Source organism: Alligator mississippiensis, chromosome 11 (assembly GCF_030867095.1).
Source record: "Alligator mississippiensis isolate rAllMis1 chromosome 11, rAllMis1, whole genome shotgun sequence".
NCBI lineage: Eukaryota > Metazoa > Chordata > Crocodylia > Alligatoridae > Alligator > Alligator mississippiensis.
In genome coordinates this window covers 17,499,837-17,521,407 of record NC_081834.1, presented here as the reverse complement: position 1 = coordinate 17,521,407, position 21,571 = coordinate 17,499,837, and the positions used below count along the sequence as shown (strand labels likewise).

The 21,571-nt window shown below is 43.8% G+C and overlaps 1 protein-coding gene and 1 long non-coding RNA gene across 4 annotated transcripts in view; one reads left to right on the top strand and one right to left on the bottom strand.

Moving 5' to 3' along the window:
* ADAMTSL3 (ADAMTS like 3) overlaps window positions 1-21,571 on the top strand; it is a 368,636-nt gene that overhangs the window by 81,185 nt on the left and 265,880 nt on the right. The gene's annotated exons all lie outside the window — the stretch shown is intronic.
* Window positions 1-21,571, bottom strand: part of LOC132243822 (uncharacterized) — a 75,955-nt gene that overhangs the window by 7,430 nt on the left and 46,954 nt on the right. The window lies entirely within an intron of this gene.

Sequence of the window (21,571 nt, the reverse complement as noted above, 5' to 3'; positions counted from 1 at the left end):
CATTGGACAATTCTCCACCCTTAATTACACAACACCATTCAAGGTGATCTTGGCCCAGAGGAGGCTGAGATCCTATGTGCTAGCCCACAGGGACTATATTTGATCTGAGCCAAAAGCCGGAGGATAGGGTAGTACAGGTCATCTGAATAAGATGTATGGTCGTACCCATTGTATGCAGTTCCCCTCAGTGCTGATTCTTTTTCAGATCATGGTGAGCCACTATACTGAATACATTTTTACTTCCTCCCCACTCCCACAGCTATGCTGCACCTTTCTTTCCTATTTCCAGTAATTCCTGTTTCTTCACCAGCCTTAACTGTCTGGCAAACATCGGCAAATGGGGCTTTCTGCCTGTATGTGTTATAAGGTTTTAGGCCCTTCCTGGCTGGCACCTGGCCTTCTGGCAATGGTTGGGTGGGACCTAGAAGATGTCACCTGGGTATGCTGGTAGCTATTTCTTCTGGCACAACTTCTTGCCTGCCACAACCTTCATGTTATACTACTGGGAGCCAGTGTGACAAAGTGGGGCTCCCCGACTAGCCACAGTGCTAGTTTCCCCACTTATGTGGGGGGTATCTGGAGTACACACATGTACTGAGCAGTGCTGAGCTGTGGGAACACTGTATGGTAAATCATAAGCCTTTTGGCTTTGGACTAATACCATGCATAGTTTGTACTATATATAAGTAGGTACAAAAGTGCTGCTTAAAAGTGTGTTTCTGGAGTACCTATACTACAATTTTCAGCAGTTTCAAGAAAAGAAAAGTGCATCCATTCTGGATGAACTAAACCTATGCATACCTGTAGTAATTTGCCTTTATGTAATTCAGTTCAAGGTCAGTGTTTCAAATGTGCCCCTTATTTCCATATGCTAAGGGAGAGCAAGGTCTGATAGTAAAGAAGCGGGGAAGGGGCTGCAGAGGGAAAAAGATGGGGGTGGGGCAGAGGGCAAGGGGGCTGTCTGACTTGCTAAATTTATTTTTTCTTGTTGTAGTAGTGGGAGGAGGATAAATTCAAGGCAAACCTCCAATAATTAGATACTATAATTTTTTAACAAATGTATACATTTTCCATATATAGAATCTAATGTGGGGGGGAAGGGCAGAGTCATCTTATATTCAGGGTTGTCTTATATTTGAGTAAATATGGTATAAAGCTTTCTATCTTTGGTCTTTTAATATCAGATAAAAATGAATAAGTAAAATATTCCTTGTGCCAGGCATTACTTTCCACTTGGATGTATTAAATAACATACCAGGCATTACTATGTTTATATAAACTTAATTTTTCTTCACATAAAATCATCTTACGTCCTGAGTAATAATAGTTGACCAGTAGTAAAAGTTGCATTTATTTTTAGTTGGAAAAGTAACAGATTTGTCTCACTCTGCAGTTCTGTTATATATGATTTTTTTCTGAACTAATCAAACTGTCCCTGATTGGCCATAAAATATTTTAAACCTTTATCTATGTAATGTTAATATGCTCTCATCAGGTTGATTTTTTGTAGAAAACTCTCCCTTTGACTTCAGTGTGTGTTCTACAAGGGGATTGATAGAATCCATGGTACATAGTTAAGTCATTAGAACATGGCCAGAAGAAAAAAAAAATATTTAGATTTACCATAGTCTCTCAAGTATAAGATGCATTTTTAAATGTGAAGTATTTATTCTAAAAATGTTCTGTATTTTAAATTTAAGTAACAAAACCAATACAAAGCTCTTATACACTATAGGTTTTTTATCCTTGTAATATATCTTTATTTGCTGCTTTTGTTTTTTTCTTAAACTGAGTCAGAACATCTGGGGATGTCTTATTCGGAGGCATCTTGCTTCCTAAGTTGCAGGATTCAACTCTTATTTTCTAAAAGCTCTAACATTAGTTAAAGAAAACCTAAAGCCAACTTCACTGACCTTAATTGTACAATTAGTCTTATCTGCATTGGGGTTACTCATTTGTTTAAAAATGTGTACTATCAAGCTTTCAGGACCTGATGCATATTTCATTCAGATCAAGAGAAGTTGACCTCAGTAGTTGTTTTATAAGACCATACGTCAGTAAAGTTGTGTGGAGGTATAAATACAAATTGTCCATGCATTGTTTTTTGAATTTAACTAAAAATGTGTATTTATATAGTCTTTTTCTCTTTCCTTTTGTTTTTATATTTTTTATAAGTTTGTGGGTTTAATTTTGGTCGTTTGCGTTTTTCTGCATTTTACGGAAAATGTGTAATATTTGAATAAAGAAATAAGTTTCCTAATCTACTGATTTGTTTGGTGGTGGGAGATATGTGGAATGGAAGGTATGGAGGAAGGACAAATAAAAATCACTTATAATTCTGGGCAAATCTACATGCACAAGCTGCTATGGTATAAATCACATATTAGGACCTGCCTCAAAATTTTAAATGTATTTACTTTGTTTAGGCTAATCGGTGGGTTTCAGTTAACCACTTGCAGGTAGTGTGCAGCTAGCATATACTCAGGCAATTAAAGCAGTAGTAATGTTTTCTCTGCATGACAGAGCTTGGTGAGCTGAGTACTGTTATAGCAAAAGTTAGTTATTTTGGCAAAGCCATTTGTGAATTGGCACCTTTTGAAGTGCTGATTAATGCTTTTAAATTTGTGGTTTTGCTGTTTGCAGTTGATATGGTAAGTGGCACATATTGGGAGTAGAGGCTTGTCCTGGCATGCTGAGATCTATAAACTTTTCTTAGCTTGTTTCCGTTTGAATTATTCCATTAGTCCTAACCCTGCAAAGTGATCTGTGTGGGTAAATCCCTGTGCACTGAAGTCAGTTAGCGTTGACATGATCCTCTTTACAGGATCAGTGCCTTACCATGATATTTGAAATGAGGACCAGAAAATCCCTATGTCTACTTGAAAACATAATTTGGGGGGTCATAAACTATATAATTTAAGGTTTGTGCATCTGAATTCCTGAAACAAACAGCAAGTGAGATCTTATTCCCACTCCCATTGAATTCAGTAGTAAAACTCATGGGGCCAGATTCTTGGCCATGCTGGGGCTGAGATAATACTGGCTTCATCAGCTGGCAGCATATTCTCCAGTAGCATAAAGCAACCATAGCAGGCCCTGCCCTATGTGCTTCAGAGAGAGGGCTTGTCCAGGGAGAAGAACGGCCAAGGTTTCTCCATTCTCCTGCCTGCCAGAATGGCCTCTGGGTCCCTAAAGCTGCTGTAAATGACACTGGAGACCCAATTGATACTAGCTTCCAGGATATGAAATGAGTTTTGCTCCATCTCCTCTGTTCCAAGATGTGCTGACACAGCTCAGGCAGAAGCAACTTTGTTGAATAGAAACAAAATCATGTTTAAGATTAAAGGAAGCATTTTTGTTATGAGAGCTGATTTGGGTTCTGAAAAATAGACGAGGTTTACCTTATTTCTTTTTTCTGAATAAATTGAACAGAACTTGATTGTTTTCTAATCAGCTTGTGCCTTTTAATATTTTCATTGTGTTCTTAAATACATTTTCAACTGTAATTTTTTTCAGGATGTTTTTGATTCTAAAAAAGCTTTGAATTATTTAGTATTTTGTATAGTATCTCTCTCTTTCATATACATGTGTGTGCAGGCTGCACGCATACATGCACATACACATGCTCTTACTTTTTCTTAGTATGTCTTTTTTGTACTGTATAGCTGTATATTTACTGTACTGTATAGTACTTTTTTGTACTGAAAAATCCCTACACATGGAAGTAATTCCATTCAACACAAAGTGTATGAGTGTGCTTGCATAAAGATGCCTCTTGTGATTAGGGTTTGTAGCAAAACAGAACACTTCATCTCTTGCCTCAATTTTCTAGCCTCTTCCTGTTTTACTGTGAGTTTTTTTTTTTTAATTCAGGTTTTATATCTTTTCTTTAATTCTTAGTATTTTTAGAGCTAAGGGATACTAGAAAATGTACTTGAAATCTACCCTCAAGTGAGTAATTTTCTTCTACTGCAGGGGTTGTGAACTGGGAGGTATGCATAACCTGGGGGTACTTGGTACGGTCCTAGGGGGTATGCGCAGGTGGGTGGGGACGGAGCATTGTCACCACCCAGGAGCAGGGCTGGGGCTGGGTGAGGGCATCGATGTCCCTTTGCGGGGTGGAGAAGCTCACATGCAGCCGCCCTGTTCCTGGAGAGTGGCGGTGCTCCGTCCCCACCCACCCTCCTCCCTGCTCTGCCTTTGGGTGCATGCCACCCCCCACCTCCCGCCTGCCCCCTGTATCTGGCCACCAGGGGTACTTTGTTTAAAAATGGTTGAAAACCACTGTTCTATTGCAATTTACTTGTAACACAGGAAACATTGGATTGCTTATTTAATGTATGGACCAGATCTTTATTTGACATCCTTTACTGGAGAAAAATGGAAAAACAAAGGAGTGTGTACTAATTGTTAGGTCCTCTTTTAAGATGTTATAGCTGCATTATTTTCAGATTTGGACTAGGTAATTTGCACTTCCTCCCTACAGTTGGCTTATGTGCTTATCCAAGAATTTTGACATTGATAAAGGTTTAGCTTTTGTCTTCTAAATTAAGACTGTAAAAAAAATGGAGCTAGTAGAAATGATCCCATGCTTAGGCAACTCTGACGCACCACTGCTGTCATCTCTCAATGAGAGTTCATTGAGATATAATAGAACAGTGATGCTGCTAACTCAAAGAAGATATTTCAAGTGCTGCAGGAAGTATAATGTTTGGAGCTGTATTTGTTTATCAAGGAAAGTCATTCTTCAGGTTCTGCATGGAAGAAAGGACATGATAAGCAGATAAAGTCCCCTGACAAATTAATCAACTTGTTCACACAGTTCTATTTAAGTGATTCAAAATGCATTTTTGTAGTAATAGGTTTGCTTTGGCTACTTTTCCTCTGAGAAGGCAAAAAAAGATTGTATTTATATATTTTTTAAAAATGGGTAAACTGTTGACACTTTTCACTTACACACACACAACCCCTATTATTTTATTGGCAAGAGTCTTAACAAAAATATATATGGTAAATAAGATTATTTTTCTGATTCATTCTCACTTTAGATAATATGTAGAGACTTTTTGAGAGAGTTTGCCAGAGCTTCTGTATATTAGCAACATGTTAAACTTGTAAAACTACAGAGTTAAAATAACTCTCTAGATGTGTCACTTTATTTTGGCTCAGAAAAGATATTGAGTGTAATTATGGCCGTATAAAATTCACCACCATATAGAAGATGTTTCATTTGATGTAATGTCATTGTTTTGCAAGGTGGTGTGGATAATTTAAATGGAATTTAAATAAAATACTCTCTGTGTGTGTCTACATGTTAATTAGTGCACAGTGCCTACCGCACATTAAATTTAGTACTTGTATAGTCAAGTAAGAAATAAATGCACAGTAGGCTACCTCTCTATGCATTAGTGTGATCACACACTGCTTGTTTGTTGCTTAATGTGCAATAGACTAATACTATTGCGCATTAGTGTCTTAGCATGGTTGTTGCTGGGCACATTAATGCACAGTAGAATTAGTCTACTGTGCATTAAGCATCTTGGGTAGATGTGTCCTGTCAATACCAATGCAGTACATGTGGCCAAGTGATAAACGTTCCTTATTTTCATATTGAATCAGCAATTATGTCTTCAATGTCACCCCAGCCTGGAAAGTACATATATGGTACATATTAGATGTCACAATGACCTTCTTAATAGAGATAAATATTTGAAGCTCTCATTCAATTTTTATTTGCTACTAATGAGGCAGATGCCTCTTTAATATAAACTTTTTATTCATTCACATTCATGGTCTGTCACATTATTTGTCTGTGTTTCTAGAAATAGTTAAAATGGCAATAGATATCATTAGCACTTATATAATGAACCAGTCATGAGACAGACCCACTTTATTCCAACTCAGAATGATAGTTTTGCCACTTAAAACATTTACTTCACTCCACACTATTTAAAAAATAATTGTCAACATTGCCAGCAAAGCTGATTTATTTTCACTGGCTCAGAGTCTTCAAAAGCTGTTTGGCCACAAGGAGAAGGACTATATACACTACTTACAGATTCTGGTGGAACTAGCCAAAACACTAAACATAGATACTTGAGTGGATCTTTCCCTCATTGAATTATTTTAGTAGTTGTTGACAACTGTGCTTCTGATTATTATTGCCAGCATTTAGCATGCATTACACATTGTGATACACATCAGTACTGAACTATTAGGCATCCTTAGCCTTTTAACACTTTTAATATCAAGAATAAACTGTATTAGGTTCTGCAGCATGAAATACTAAAGTGTTGCTAACCTAACAGCAGAAAAAGAGATTGTATTTTGTATTTCTGTGTTTTCAACAGCTATGCATTCTGTCATATTGCCTATTAGTATGTTTTTGTGAATGTAACCAGTTACAGAGTGACTTCTGGGGGCAAGGGTCTAGCTTTCTATTTTGATAGTTTAATTGAAAAGCTTTCCATTGCTTTATGAATGGTTTTCTCAATTAAAATCAAATATACTCCTGCTATTTAATTATGTAAAGAAAATTATGTGGGAAGGGGGAGAAGTCAAAAGTACTAACTATTGGTGGGGGAGGGGGGCAAAAAAGTCTGATTTGACTGATCCCTTTGCAAAGATTATTGTGGGAGTCATCTATAAGACAGGTTAGAAGATGGGCAAGTACAATACTTAAAGCTGAGGATGAGGGGGGTAGCCTTGGAAAAATAGATCAGCTGATTGCTAGGATTACCCCAGGCTCCCCCTGCACTGGCAGTATTGTACAATTGGGATCTGATGCTGGATCCCATCATCATGTCTCCTGCCATACAGGCAGAAGGCATGACTGTTGGGACTGTGCATTAGATCCCATCATGCCTTTAACTGAACGTCTGCCAAGGGATCCAAGTCAAACATTCCTTGGCAGCATTTTACTCCCTCCCTAGCTCATTTTATTTCATTTTTGCTATAGGCAAGTCTTTTTAGGGGAGGGGTCATTACAGACCTTTAAAAATTGAAAACATTCTAAACTTCTTTTTAATACCCTGGGCTCATTAGGCTTGACCTCCTGCCACTTGAGACTAAGGAATCTAATGTTAAAATGTTATCTTATTGCTTGTATTATTGAACAGTTTCCAAGCTTGTTCTGTCATGACAAATGCTCATGTATTTAAGATCTTTTTTTAAGTTTTAAAACTTTGCTTCAGTTTTAATGTTTCTTAGGGGAAAAATACCTTTTTTTAAAAAGCAATTTTAAGCTGATTTGCCTGGTAAAGCAAGACAGCAATGATGGGCTGATGTATGATGTGGAGTGTCTTCATAGTTTTTAAATTAGTTCTTTAGATACAATTGCATTTGCACTCAGAACTCCATATTTCACTTCACAATTGCTTGTTTAGGTCTTGATTCAAAATGCCACTAACCTTTAATAGGGTTTGGATCATGGTATACACAACTGAAGGCAAATAGGTTTTGCCATTGAGCAAGTGAGCAGTCACTGTGGTGCTTCCAGATATGCTAACAGAAGCATTGTCGGTCAGTTTAAACACTGAATGGTAAATTGGGTAAATAGTAGAGAACATGAAATATCACTATTGGCCATTATTTTTCAGAGGAGGACCCATAACTATGTTGTTTTAAAATTTGAAGCTATGCAAAAAACTATAGGGAAACAGGCAATATAGTAAAATCTCAATAATTTGTCACAATGATTGACAGATTGATTGAGGAAAAATTGAATTGTCTGAATGAATGAGTAAGCAAACATAAAACACCCCAGCAAAAACATAGATCAGGGAATGTACTTTGTTATGATCATTTCAGTTCTGATTTGATACGTCATTATTTTTATCACCCTTCATAGCACATCATGAAATCTTGGCAAGAATGACCTTACTATAGCACTCTGCTGTCACATCCTCGTTAAAAACATGCCTAATGTTTTATATTATTTATGTAGTCTATGGATCAATTATGTTCCTCTTTTTATTTGTAATTAAACCGTTGAAATGAACCACACTTCTTCAATTACCTCTTCTAATATCAGGGCAGGTTTTCATAGCAAATAGCTCTTATTACATTTCTTATAAAATTAGACTCGGTTCCAATATAGTATACTATACAAAACTTGAATGTAAAACATTATAGGTAATAGGGTGCATTGACTTAAAGGCAGGACTTTATCCCCCTGTTTGGCCTTTAAGCTAGTAATAAGAAAAAACATATCTGGCCTATTTGGTCTTTTGGTTAGTAAGAGCACAGTAATAGCACAGTTATAGCAGTATTGACCACAAACTCTGCGAAACTCAGTCCCCAGATATAATGTCTGGTGGCTCCAAATAAAAAAGGCAACAACCCTCTTTGAATGTCAGTGCAGAGCAAGCATCAAGGAGAAGAGGAGAAGGAGAAAAGATCTGCCCCTGGCTTCCTGTCATGTGGCCCTCGATGGCTTGACAAAACTCAGTGAGTGGCCCTCCAGTCGAATTAATTGCCCACCCCAATCTAGCTCATAGGGCTTCCCACGAGTCTAGAAAGTTGGTGGTAGGATAAGGGGCAGCAGCATAAATTGCTGACATGGCTTCATGAGCTGGATCTAGTCCATCAGTCTTATTTTGGTCACCCCTGAGCTATATCAAAGACAGCCCTTCTCCTTTATCATCCCAAATAAAAAAAGAAGTTTAGTTCTTTCTGCAAAATGTTTACTCTTTTTTTTATGACCCCATCAGTTAATGTTCACTCTTCTTTGCTGCTTCAATATTTCAACTAATCTGCTCTTTTCTTTTCTTTTCTTTTCTTTTCTTTTCTTTTCTTTTCTTTTCTTTGTTCAGCTCTGTGCTTAATGAATATGAGGGAAAGGGAAGGAAAGCAATGAAAGGAAGTCTTATCTGTTCAATTCTCCTCTTATTTATGTCTAGTTGAGTTTGTCTTCCTTTTAATAAAGATTACTGTCCAGACCTAGGAAAAGGTTGAACTAATTTTTCAGGTATGATGTCAAAATAATGTGATTGTGTCAAAGGTAGTAACAAAGTTTATGCTTACCAACTGCAGAAGTCTTAAAAGCTCCTCTTTACCGTGCTTCATGACAGACCTGAAGTACTGCATGTCGTACAGAGGTTTTGCTTTCAGCACCATTAGATCATCAGAAAACTGATTCTGCATCTATTTGTTAGTATGTCAATGACTGTAGACATAATGTTTGGAAATATATGGAGATGATACAGAACCGATGGCTCCTGACCCAAAACACTTACATTTATGCAGGCAACTGGGATTAGGAGCAAGGACACCTCCCCTCATCGGGTGTGCTCCACATTAGAGTCCCTGGAGTGCCAAATAGGGGAGCTCCAGGTTGCGGTGCAGAGTCTGTGTGCCATCAGGGATGGTGAAGAGGAGATTGATGCCTACTGCCAGGCTCTTCACCTGAAGAATGAGGAGGGAAGAGCAAGGAAGGCTAGCAGAATGAGGGTGTGCAAGAGGAGCCTCCGTGAAGTCCAGCTGGGGGTCGCTTGAACAAAGGTTGTCTCCAGCCCCAAAGCACCTTGTGCCAAGGTCACCACACTCCTGGAACTTTCACAACAGATATGAACCCCTTGCAACATCAGCAGAATTGCTGGCTCCAGCACTTGAGGAAGGAAGGCGACCAGCAACCATGCCTAAGAAGAGATGCAGAATGGTCATTGTGGGAGACTCCCTCTTGAGGGGGACAGAGGGGGTGATCTGCCACCCTGACCCCTTAGTCCATGAGGTCTGCTGCCTCCCAGGGGCCTGTATCCAGGATATAGCTGAGTGGATCCCTAAACTTATCCGACCCTCTGACCACTACCTCATGCTCCTCATCCATGTGGGCACTAATGACATGGCTCGGAGAAATCCCAGCCAGGTCATGAGTGACTACAGAGCTCTGGGGGCTGGGCTCAGAGGGTTGGGAGCACAGGTGGTTTCCTCCTCGATCCTCCTGGTTACAGGTCACAGGCACAGGAGGGAGAGATATATCGATGAAGTAAACAGAAGACTGAGGCATTGGTGCCACCACAAAGGCTTCGGCTTCTTCAATCACAGTCTGCACCTCAGAGACCGTGGCAGCAGTCTGTTGGGAAGAGACTGCCTCCACCTCAACCCAATGGGAAAGAAGGTTTTTTCAACTGGATTGGCTGACCTGCTTGACAGAGCTTTAAACTAAGATCACCGGGGGATGGGCAGACAACCATCGGAGCAAGCCCAGGAAGTGACAAACACATAATCAGCAGGTCAGGAAATACATTTGAACTTACTCTGATCCCAGCCCAAGGATGGGACTCTCCTAAACTCACAAAGAAGCCTACGGCTTCTGATGGCAGGCTTAGCTGCCTGTACACAAATGCCAGGAGCATGGGGAACAAACAGGAGGAACTGACCCTTCTGCTAAGCAATAACAAATATGATCTCATAGGGATAACAGAGATCTGGTGAGACTCCACCTATGACTGGACCACATGTATATATGGCTATACCTTGTATAGAAGGGACCATGCTGGAAGGAAGGGCGGAGGTGTAGTTCTCTATGTCAAGGTGCAGTACACTTTTCTACTAGCTGACATTGGCACCCAAGGAGGGCAGCTTAAAACCCTCTGGTTTAGGAGACGAAGAGAACTTGGTGAAGGGAATATTACTGTAGGAGCCTATTATGGACCTCCTAACCAGAAGGAAGAGTTTGACCACGAATTCTCTAGGGAACTAACAGAGGTCGCATGCGCTCAATGCATGGTTGTCATGGGTGATTTCAACCGCCCTGACATCTCATGGGAAGAGCATTCAGCTAAATCTGATTGGTCGTGTAGCTTCTTCACCTGCATTGACAGGCTCTATCTGACTTAAGAAGTTCATGGGCTGACAAAGGGTGAGGCACAGCTAGATCTGGTTCTGGCCAAAAGGGATGATCTAGTGAGTGACCTGAGGATTGAAGGGAAATTTGATGACAGTGATCATGAGTTGATCAGTTTCGCTATTCATTGCAAAGCTGGCAAATCAGTCAGCAATACTGAAATCTTCGATGTTAGGAAAGCTGACTTTCATAAGCTCAGGAGGTTGGTTGTCAAGGCCCCAAAAGATCATGATCTGACAGGGGAGTCCAAGATGAGTGGTCGCTCCTTAAGGATGCAATCCTAAAAGCACGAGGGAAGTCCATTCTGGCCCATAGGAAAGGTAGTAAAAGGGCTGGAAGACCCCCTTGGCTCAATAGGGAACTCATAGACCTCCTGAATCTTAAAAGAGAAACCTATAAGGATTGGAAGATGGGAAATACCTGTAAGAAGGACTATGCATCACTGGCCTGCACCTGTAGGGAGTGAACCAGAAAAGCCAAGGTCAAAACCTAGCTGAAACTGGCTATGGGGGAATCCAGGACAATAAAAAGTCCTTCTTCAGATACGTGGGAAGTCGAAAGAGAAATAAAGGCAACATTGGACCCCTGCTGAACCAAATGGGGCAGCTGACATCTGACACCCAGGAAGAGGCTAATCTCCTTAATGATTACTTTGCATCGATTTTTCACCTGCTCAAGGGGATCACCCTGCCTGACAGGACACAGGATTATGAGGGTACAGGTGACCACACTCCTACATTTGGTGAAGATCTTGTGAGAGAACACCTTGAGAGGCTGGACATCCATAAGTCAGTGGGCCCTGATGAAATGCACCCAAGAATGCTAAAAGAGTTGGCTGACATCAAAATGCGACCAATGGCAGGGATATGTGAGAACTCAGGAGAGGTTCCTGAAGATTGGAAGAGGGCCAATGTGGTGCCTGTCTTCAAGAAAAGAAGGAAGGAAGATCCAGGGAACTACAGGCTAGTTAGTTTGACCTCAATCCTTGGAAAGATCATGGAAAAAATTATTAAAGAATCCATTAACAATAGGGTAACAGAAGGCATTGTCCTGAGAGACAGCCAACATGGCTTCATTACAGGTAGGTTGTGCCTGATCAACCTTATCTCCTTCCATGACCAGGTGACACATCACCTGGACAAGGGAAAAGAGACTGATGTCATATACTTGGATTTCAAAAAAGCCTTTGATTTGGTTTCCCATGATGTCCTCACAACAAAATTGGGGAACTGTCACCTCGACAACCTTATGGTCCAATGGCTGGGAAACTGGCTCTGTGGTCAGATCCAGAGAGTGATAGTTGATGGAACTGAGTCAACCTGGTGCATGGTTGCTCAGGGTTCAGTACTTGGACCAGTACTCTTTAACATATTCATAAATGACCTGAATTTGGGTGTCAGAATTGGACTGGCTAAGTTTTCAGGTGACACCAAATTATGGGGAAGCATGATCATACTAAAGGATAGACTGGGGATTCAGGCTGAACTGGACAGGCTCTCAAAGTGAGCGCATCAAACCCTGATGACTTTCAACATAGAGAAATGCAACTGCTCCACCTCAGGAGAGAGAACCCACATCATACCTATAGACTTGGCAGTGCTACACTCACTAGCACTACAATCAAAAGAGACTTGGGGTCATGATTGACCACAAGATGAATATGAGCCAACAATGCGATGCCGCAGCCGGCAAAACAAATAAAACCCTGGCTTGCATCGACCGTTTCATCTCAAGCAAGACCCAAGATGCCATCCTCCCACTTTATTCTGGCTGCAGCTGGAATACTGTATCCAATTCTGGGCTCCACAATTTAGGAAGGACGTGGAAAAGCTTGAGAGAGTCCAGAGGAGAGCCATGCACATGATCAGAGGTCAAGAGAACAGGCCTTATGAGGAGAGGTTGAGAGGCATGGGCCTCTTCAGCTTGGAAATGTGTAGGCTTAGGGGGGACTTGGTGGCAGCCTATAAGTATATCAGGGGTGTGCATCAGGATCTGGGAGAGCGTCTGTTCACCAGGGCACCTCAAGGGAAGACAAGGTCCAATGGTCACAAACTGCTGGAAGACCATTTTAGACTGGACATAAGGAGAAACTTCTTTACTGTCTGAGTCTCCAGAGTCTGGAATAGACTCTCCCCAGAAGTGGTGCAAGCACCTACTCTGGACACGTTCAGGAAGCATTTGGATGATTATCTTGTTGGAGTCACCTTACCCAGCTGACTTCCTGCTCTCTGGGCATCCAGCCCTAATGTCTATGAAATCCATTACATTTATGTACATACATAGCTTAATAGCTGTGAGGAGTTGCATTTAACCACTTCTTCCTTTTACTTTCTAAATCCTTTCTGTTCAATGGATGTTTAATTCCACTGCTTTGCTTTCTGTCATTGCAATACTTTGCCTTCAGGTGTCTTATTCAGTAATATTGCAGTCTTCATAGCCTAAATCAGTCATTAAGGATTGCATAATCCTTCTATTCTCCTTCCCTGTAGGTGCATCTAGATGTGTCGCTATGGCAATATTGTTACTGCACCGTGATTTAGTAACAGCCCATACTGCACCATACACATGATGCACAGTTATTTTTAGCAACTACTTAGTTGTAGTGGCGTGCTGTACCAGGGGAGCATGTCACTATGACGAACTAGCTGCTGGTCATGTGTAGATGCCCTTGGACGCTATGTCGCTGTAGTGCATTGCTACGGTGATGTAGCATCATGTCAGATGCACCCTTTATGTAGGTGGTTATAGATTGGGATGGGCAATTATTTGGGTCCAGGTGCCACATAGGGAGTTTTGTTGAACTGTCACAGGCTGAGTCAGTACCCAGCCCTCCCTGCTCAACAACTCACCAAAACTCCCTATGTGGGATGGGGCTGTGGGCAGGTGGGAGCAGTGTTCAGGAGCAGGACAGATGGGCAAGACTGGGATCATGGGGTGGGGTCACAGGGCAGTGACAATGTGGGGCTGGGGCCCAGGGCCCGGGGCAGAGCTGCAGCCTGTTGCTCACGTGCCCCTGCGATGGGCACTGGTTCCATGGATAGGGGTGTGGAGGTAACAGACATGGCTCTGGTGCAGCTCTGGCCCCATGCTGTCACTGCCCCAAGATCCTGGTCCTGGCCCTGGCCCCAGACACAAGTCCATCCCATCCACCTGGCTGTGCACCCTGCCCATGAGGCTCCTGGCTAGTATCTATGGAGATCACTGGGATCGCAGGGTGGTGACAGTGTGAGACCAGAGCTGGGGCAGAGCACTCTCTGCATGACCCTGGCCACAGAACTGGGGCTCTGCCCCAGCCAAGGCCCCGGTCCTGTCCCCACACCATCACCACCTCATGATCCCAGGATCTCCATAGAGATTGGCTGGGAGCCACGCAGGCAGGGTGCTTGGCTGGGTAGGCAAGAAGCTGCATCTGGGAGTGGCATGGGCAGGGCCAGGTCTAGGACTTTTGGGCAATGACAATGTGTGGTTGCGGCCCAGGGCAGAGCTGCAAAATGCTCCCCACCTTCCTCTGCCCATGAAGCCACACCCATTGCAGGGGTGTGTGGCAGCAGATCATAGCTCAGCCCTGTTCCTGTGCTGTCATCACTGGACCCTGACCTGGATGGCTCTGGATGCCCATCTTACTTCTGGGCGTCATTCTCCACTGGCCTGCAGTCCCATCCCAGCTACCCAGCTGTGTGCCGTGCTTGCGTGGGTCCCACCCCCGTGGTGGGCCCAAGGCAGATGGGCTGAGGTGCCTGGGCAGTGGGCCTGTGTGGGGCAGCAGCAGCCAGAAGGAACCACTGCCCCTGGGGCTGCCAGGAAATAGAGCCTAGCTACCGTACCACCCTAGCTCTGCTGTGCGCCCAGGTGGGGTGGGACTGGCTGCATGCATCACAGCCTGGGCTGCCTCTTGTGCCTGGGCCAGGAAGGACTGAGGGACCCACCCCGGGCTATACAAAATCTCTCGGTGGGCTGGATCCGGCCTGTGAGCTGTATTTTGCCCACTCCTGTTATAGATGCATGCAATATATCCAGAATCCATCAGGTTGAACCTTGTGGTTGTCAATCAGTGAGACTGTTTTACAAAAGCCCTGGGATCAGGGCCTGTTTTCCCATTCAGTTCTCTTCCAATTCTATAGTTGATTTCCCATTAGATTCTACCTTGCAAATAGAGAACATCTTTTGGGAAGAGTTGTGCACAGCTCACTTGTATTGCAGCATGTAATAATCGATATCATTCTTCATCTGGTACCTTTTATAGGTACTTCAGGGTGCTGTATTTTAATACCTCTAGTTATTTGAGCACCCTTATAATGCTTATATAGAATTGCAGTCATTCTATTAACATTTTAAATATTCATTTTTTTTCTAAATGAGGGACCCTAACTATTTTTATCCATTGACAACATCAGAGGTTTTTTCCAACTTAATGAAAAAATCCAAATGATTGGGTAATATTTTCAAGGAACAGACTGAAGGAGACTGGCCTGTTGTCATAAAAACACCGTATGAATTAAGTTTGTGGTGTTATGATTTAATTTAAAATTAACTTATGGTTTGTTGACAACATTCATATTTCATAAAATAGGTGTAGGGTGCAGGTTTTCTGTATTTCCTACCACTAAGAAAAAAAAACATTAATTCTGACATCTGTTTTTAGCACTTTCTTTCATATTTTTGGATGAATGCCTGGCAAAAGTTGGAAAGTGACTAAGAGATCAACCAAAGATGGCCTAAGGGCCTGTTTCCAGCTGGTACGACATCTGGAATGTTATATATAGTGGATAAATTCAGAGTTGTAGTTTAATAAGATTGGTATTCAAGCATTCAGCCTACAGCAAAGGAAAGGACAGTGAAACTGACAGCATGCACCGTGCACAATGTGTCAAGGTGTCTGATATATAATTTGGTAGGTTTTTGCTTTCATTTTGGCAGATCCCTCATGCCTTCGTCTAAACTTACATCTAGTATTATTTTGAGGCTTTACAAGATATAGAATGAAGTCATAGTGGTATTATATTCAGAATCTTATCTTTTCACTAAGCTTAGGGTATGTCTGGGTTTCTTTTTCTTTTTTTTTCCCAAGGAAAAAGTGCTAAAGACAGATTTTTATGAGTTGACTAGAAACAGCTTAAACTGCTACCTTTGCAAATTTTAAGAAGATACAGTCTCTTAACAGGGAAGACATTATGGAATCTTAGACCATCCAGGAATGTGGATTTAAAGACTTCTGTATGGAACCAAACTTATAAAATTTATGGTACAAAGGCCTATTTTCTTGTACTTTTTAAGGTTTAGTTACCATATGTTTCAAGATGAGGTGAAAACAATAAAATAGAAACAAACTGCTGATGAATTTGAGTGCTTATATCTCTGTCATAACTATGTTATTTTCGTGGTATACCTGATACCAACAGGTATAAGATAAGGCATGTTTCCTTGTTTGTCTTATTCTACTAGGGCTTTACTATTATTATTGCTATTGCTCCTTGCTATTTGCTATACTGGCCTTTCAATGTAAAGAAAATAGGGGTGTGTGAAGCAGGCTTTGATTCAGATTTGGATTCGGCCTGCGGCAGGGACAATGATTCAATTCGTTGATTCGGATCACTGTCCCTGATTTGATTCATCTGAATCCAAATCTGAAGATTCAATGCTGATTTGGAAAATCAGTGATTCGTACATAGACACAGCTTTAAAGTTTTTTCTACATACCTTGAGGTAGTAGGTGTGGCTCGTGATCGCTGCAATGCTGGGGTACACAGAGTGTTCCACAGGAGTGCAGGGGGCCCTCCGCATGCTCGGCAGCAGATCAGGAAGTGGACTGAAACTACTTCCATGGGGGAACGCGCTTGGGGGCCCACCCCACACCTCCCCGGCTTGGGGATCAGCCACAGGGGGACCCTGGGTGCTGCCCCAGGCCCAGGAGGCACCAGTCACTGAGCCAGGGGAGGTGTGGGGGGGCCCCTCTGTGCACTCCCCAGCGCACCAGAAGTTCACTGGAAGTGCTTCTGCTCCACTTCCAGGTCTGCTGCCAAGCACGCTGGGGAGTCCCCCATGCTTCTGAGGGACACTCCATGCGCCCCAGCATCGCAGCACTCATGAGCCGCCTGCTACGTAGAAGTATGTAGAAAAAGCATTTAAAGCTGTCTCTATGTCCGAATCTTTCCGAATCAATTCAGAGTGTTCCGATTCAATTGGGAGAGATTAAAGGGTCCTCTGATTCGATTCAGATTTGGAGATTCAGCCACCGAATTGGGCCGAATCTCCACTGAATCGAATCAGGGACTGAAGCTTTGCACAGCCCTAAAGGACAATGTACTTGAATTTGAGAGAAGGCTAAGAGGAGGTGGGTCTGGAGAGTGAGGACAGATGATTTTTGCACTTGTACTATGGGAGCCATTTGGGTCAGACATCTGGGATGCAGTAGGACCAGATCTAAAATAATTACAGCAGACAAGGAGAGACCTCATTTCTGCATAAAAGGATCCCACACACCATCCCATAGACTTTATACCATGATCTCAAACAATGATTATTCTTGGTATTCTGTTGGGATTCAGTTGGGATTCTGTCAGCGCAGTCTGGACCCACAATTAGTGTTGGAACCATCTGTGTGAGAAGATCAGCCTTAAAGGTTTTGAGACTGGGTAGGTAACATTTTCAAGAGTACTTAAGTGACTTAGGAACTTAACTCCCATTGACTCTTATCAAGACTTAGGACCTTTTGTACCATTCTATCTTTGTTGGAAAAGGGCAAATGTTGTAGTGACCATCTTTAAGAAAGGGGTGAACAAAGATCTGGGTAACTACAGACTGGTCAGCCTCACCTCAGTCCCTGGAAAATCATGGATCAGGTCTTCCAGGAATCCATTTCTAAGCAGTTGGAAGAGAAGAAGGTGATTAGAAATAACATGGATTCACCAAGGGCAAGTCATGCCTGACCAACCTGATAGCCTTCTATGATGAGATGACTGGCTCTGTGGATATAGGGAGAGCAGTAAAAGTGATACACCTTGACTCTGGCAAGGCTTTTAATAGTATCCCACAACGTTCTTACAAGCAAGGTAAGGAGGTACTGTATGCATTAGATGAATGGACTTTAAGGTGGATAGAAAACTGGCTGGATTGTCATGCATAAAGCATAGGAATCAATGGCTTGATGTCTAGTTGGCAACCGGTATCAAGTGGAGTTTCCCAGGGGTCAGTTCCGGGGCTGCTGTTTTTCAATATTTTCATTAACAACTTGGACGATGGTATAGAGAGCACCCTCAGGAAGTTTGTAGATGATACCAAGCGGGGAGTGGGGGGGGGAGAGTAGTAGATATTCTAGAGGCTAGGGCAAGGATTCGGAGAGACCTCAACAAATAGGAGGATTGGACCAAATGAAATCTCATGGACTGCATCATCTACATGAGCATAGACGTTTGTTTCCCTGGGGAGGAGAAGCAGTGGCATACTTTGTGCTGTTGCTATTTGTCCATGGGGAATGCTTGTGCTGTGCATCCTCAGACGCACAGCAGATTACCTAGGGTGGGGTTAGGGATGCTGGGGCCAGCAACTGTGCTGGCCCTAGCAGCCTTACCTGGAGTCCTGGGGGCCTCAGGAAGCTGCAGCCATGGTAATCCTGCTGCTCAGAGCCTGGCCAGCAGCCAGAGTGTGGCCCTGGCTGGCCAGGCTCTGGTTTTGGGTGGCATGTGCTGCCCCTGCATGCGTTGCCTTGCTTTTTTTTCACATGGAATTTTGTGACCCCGGGACCTCCCAGGGTCAAAAAACCCCACCAACCCCTATGCTGCTACTTTGTGTCATGACCCAAAGGGTATGATTTTGTGTGCGCTTCGGCACTGCAGAATTATTTCCCGCCACGAGGAGCTTTCTTTGCACGGTGCAATTCTCAGTTGCATAGAGACAACCCCGGTGCAAAGGAGTTTCCGCCACCCGTATGTAAATTTGTTTCCCACTATTGGCTGTTTCTAAATTATTCCCACGTGGCGGCTAGCGATTGGCTTGCTAGCCGTATAAGAGGCTTGAGCGGTTTCCACCCAAGTTGGAGGAGGAGAAGGAGGACTTCACATCTCATGAAGAACTCTAAGCACGCTGTGGAGCTTAACAAACCCAGCGTGTGCCTTAAGAAGGATACAGTGGCCTGATCAACCTCTAGCCTCTCCCCGTTGCTGCATGATCCCTCGACGTACCCTTCCCTGCGCGCTTGTGGAGAGTCACCTTTCGGACTCTCGTCGTGGTATCCAGAGCTCTTCTCAGGTTATTTCGTCTGGTTGATTCGATGGGCTCGCGGTTCTAGAGCTCTCAGCTGGCCTGGGACCAGAGTTCGCGGTTAGAACTCTTGCCCGCACTTCTTCTTTTCTATCTGTAACTGCAACACAAGCAAGTTTTCCTGCCTGCACCGCGACCATCTACGGTGTAAGTAAAATAATCTTTAATCAACCTCTATGCGTCCGTGCCTAATTCTAGTCCGCCGTGCCGAATTCCCCGACCCACGTGCCAGGGCTGCTGGCCACAGCCCGCCGCGCGCCCCCGAAAGCCTCGGACCGCTCCCGGCCCGCATATGGCGACGAGGATGGGATCCGGGGAAAGCACGATGGAGCTAGAATTAGTTAAGAACTGCCCTTGGCGCAGTGGAAAATGCCAAGTAGAGAACTTCATTGAACTGGAGGTGCATATCGCTTACCACCAGGCAGGCGGAATGGGTGAGGGGTTTATCAGCGGATGCCTTTCGCTGAAGGGAGAAGAGGGAGCTTCCGAAAACGGAGCCCCAAGAGACAGGGAAGTGTGTCTTCACCTCGCGGCATTCGGGTGTATAACGAATGATGAGCGGGTCCTGTTTAGGCCCCTTGACACTGCGTCCCTCGCTAGAGTCAACCCGGCAGGCGCAGTAAACCCGACCCTCACCCAGGAGTGTGCCCGTTGCCTAAGATGTGCTCGGGAGAGTGAAGAACCGGTGCTGATCGACCGGTTCGCCCCCTTTATGGTAGTGTCTAGATTGAGGGGTCGCGAGCTTCCATCCGAGCTCCGCGAAGATCTGGAGACGGAGGAACGTGCCGCAGATGAGAGGGTAACCCCGAGATACGACAAGGAGGGAATGTTAACTGCAACTTTCCGTACAGTAACTGATTTAATGCAGAAAAATTTAAGTTTGAAAGCCCAGCTGTGTATGGCCGTTCAAGCAGTCAAAGAAGCGGCTGCGAAAGAAAATCTTGAGACGCCACGCCAAGATGGCGCCGAGTAAGAGGGAGACCGCGTGGAAGAACCAGAAGAGAAGGGTGGAGCTTCGGAGGAACCCGCGAGAGTTCGGCCGGTGACCCCGCCCACCAACGCAGTGTCGCTTCCGGCCACCACGCCTTCTTGCCGACGGAAAGGAGAATCGAGCGGAGGAGTGCATCCGCCCCTCCTGCCTGAAGCAATAACAGCAGCATCGACTCCCGAAGTAACAGATCAGCCTGTAGCAACAATCAGCTGAGTTGCTACTACCTATTACGCTCTCACCAGAACTGAACTGCAGGATTTGTGCAGAGAATCAAGAATCCAACCTGAAGAAACTCTAGCTGTATGGTTGGGAGGTTTGGTCGTGGAACTTGGGTCTGACCTGCTGAACCAGGAAGAAGCAAGCTTCTTGGTCAGACAAGCTTCGTGGAGTAGAGGACATGTCACTGACATCGACATGGTGGCGTTTAACGTTCATTGGCCTATTCCACTGCCAGCGCTTGTTGCAGGACTGATCGGTCAAAAAGCCCACGCATGGCATGACGGACGGCCAGAACATACCGGCGCAGAGCAACTCATGCTAGCGATTATCGGAGCCTCGTACTGTGCCTGGAACCCCAGAACATGTGCACTAGGACTGACACTTTGCAGCATGGGGAACACCTGAATGTGTGGTGTGCGGTGCTGCAGACAGGTCTGTGATGCCACATACTGCATGGCTGTGCTCATCTGGACACAGCCATGAGGTTCAATAAGGACAAGTGCAAAGTTTTGTACTTAGGATGGAACAATCCCATGCACGAGTACAGGCTGGGGACTGACTGGCTAAGCAGGAGTTCTACAAAAAAGAACCTGGGGGTTACAGTGGACAGTAAGCTGAACATGGATCAGCGGTGTGTGCCCTTGTTGCAAGGAATACTAATGGCATACTGGGCTGTATTGCCAGCAGATCAAGGGAAGTGATTATTCACCTTCAATTGGCACTGGCGAGCTCACATCTGGAGTCCTGTGTCCAGTTCTGGGCCCCCTGCTACAGAAAGTAAGTATGTGGACAAACTGGAGAGTGTCCGTGAAGGGCGACAAAAATGGTTAGGGGCCTGGGGAATATAACTTCTGAGGAGAGCTGAAGGAACTAGGTGTACTTAGTCTGGAGAATAGAAGACAGGGGGATTTAATAGCAACCTTAAACTACCTGAAGGGTAGTTACAAAGAAGATGGACCTAGACTGTTCTCATTCATGGCACATGACAGAACAAGGAATAATGGTCTCAAGTTGCAGCAAGGGAAGTTTAGGTTGGAGATTAGGACTATTAGGTTGTATATTGGATATTAGTTCTCACTAGGACAGTGATGATGCATTGAAACAGGTTACCTAGAAAGGATGTGGAATCTCCATGCTTGGAGGTTTTTAAGACCTGGCTAGAGAAAGCCTTGGCTGGAATGATATAGTGTAGGGTTAGCTCCTTTGAGCAGGGGGTTGGACTAGATGACCTCTTGAGGTCCCTTCCAGCCCTAATTTTT